At 35.6% G+C, this 1,782-nt stretch overlaps 1 protein-coding gene across 1 annotated transcript in view; it reads left to right on the top strand.

Annotated features, from left to right (window-relative positions):
- Positions 1-1,782, top strand: part of LOC128249315 (GATA zinc finger domain-containing protein 14-like) — a gene marked incomplete at both ends in the record, with an annotated part of 282,969 nt that overhangs the window by 227,734 nt on the left and 53,453 nt on the right. The gene's annotated exons all lie outside the window — the stretch shown is intronic.

Consider the following 1,782-nt stretch of genomic DNA (forward strand, 5'->3'; position numbering starts at 1 on the left):
GCACGCACACACACACACACACACACACACACACACACACACACATACGCACAAACACAAACGAGCGCCCATTCTGAAACGTAGGCACATTTTAACACACACATTACGCACCGACCTACAAATTCACACACAACCACACTCGAACACACAACTACACAAACGCATAAACACGCATACTAACACACAAACAACAACACACATAAACACACATTTACACATACATCACACCTATACAACCATACTCAACGACACATACACAAACACAGGTTCTAAAATTTCTCTCTTCATTTATAAATTCTTCAATTAATTTATCGCCTTTTCATCTTCATTATCCCGCCAAAATTCACTCTTTCACTTCCTTCTTTCTTTCTTCCTTCCTTCCTTCCTTCTTTCCTTCCTTCCTTCCTTTCTTTCTTTCTTCCTTTCTTTCTTTCTTTCTTTCTTTCTTTCTCTATTTCGTCGCCCAATCTATAACAGTGGTTTCATTTCTGTTTTTCATTCATTAAAACCATTGTACATTCACTCTCAAACTTAGTTGCCTTCGAATACCGTTTTCATCTTCTCCACGCTGCTTTTCGTTCCTATTTGCCGTTTTTCTTTTTTTTTATGTTCTGAATCTTATATTTGTTTATTATTATTATTATTATTATTATTATTTTCATTTACATATTTTTCGTTACTTTCTTCTTCTCCATTTATTCATTTTTTTTTCTTTTTGTTTCCAAATAGTCAATTTTCAGAGTTTTTCTTTATTTCCAATCATTTTCCCTTCGTTTTGCTATTTTCTTGGCTTCATTCCTTCTGTCTTTCTGTAGATATTTTCCCTCTCTCTCTCTTTCTTTCACTCTCTATTTCTTTGTTTCTTTGTTTCTTTCTTTCTTTCTTTTTTGTTCCTTCCTTTCTTTGCCTTTTATTGTCTTCCAAATAGACACTTTACTCAGTTTTCTTTATTTCACATTTTTGCGCCTCTGTATTTTCTTCTTGCTTTCTATCCTTCTACATCTCTCTCTCCCCCTCTCTCTCTTTCTCTCTCTCTCTCATTCTCTCTCTTTCACTCTCTTTATCCTTACTCTCTTTCGACCATTCTTTCTTGTGTTACATTTTACTTTGTTTCATGTACAGTTTGCAGACAGTGGAGATGAAAATGAAGTCTGACTTGTCATCTCTTTAGTGCGCTGTTGATGTATGTCTAATGTCCAGCTTGCTCACTAGATGGCAGGTATTTCCTGTCGAACGGAGCGGAAGTAGTTATCGTAAACCAGTCTTTCTCACTGCGGTTTTTCAACCAATCAATATGAAATCTGCAAGATTACACAACTCTTAGAAATTAAGAGATAATTTTCTCACTCGTCTTTGTTGTGTCACTTTCTCAAACATTCTCCTTATACTAACCTCCTACCTCCTCTCGATACTAACCTCCAACCTACACCCTAGATTATTTCATATTCTATCTTTCTCTTTTATTCAGTCTTATCACTCTTTGTCTATCTTTATATGCATCTCACTCCGTCTATCTTTGTTGTTTACTGTTCACTGCAATTCTCGTATATTCATTCTGCCTGTCTTACAGCCATTTGCCTTTCTGTTCTGTCTATCAATCTATCGGACTGTCTATCTATCTATCTATCTATCTATCTATCTATCTATCTATCTATCTATCTATCTGTCTATCTATCTATCTATCTATCTGCATGCGTCTGCATCTATGTCTTTCTGTCTGTCTGTTCGTCTGTCTATCTATCTATCCAGGATTTAACTATCTGTCTCTTTGTCTCTCTTGGT

The sequence above is a fragment of the Octopus bimaculoides genome, chromosome 13, assembly GCF_001194135.2.
Source record: "Octopus bimaculoides isolate UCB-OBI-ISO-001 chromosome 13, ASM119413v2, whole genome shotgun sequence".
NCBI lineage: Eukaryota > Metazoa > Mollusca > Cephalopoda > Octopoda > Octopodidae > Octopus > Octopus bimaculoides.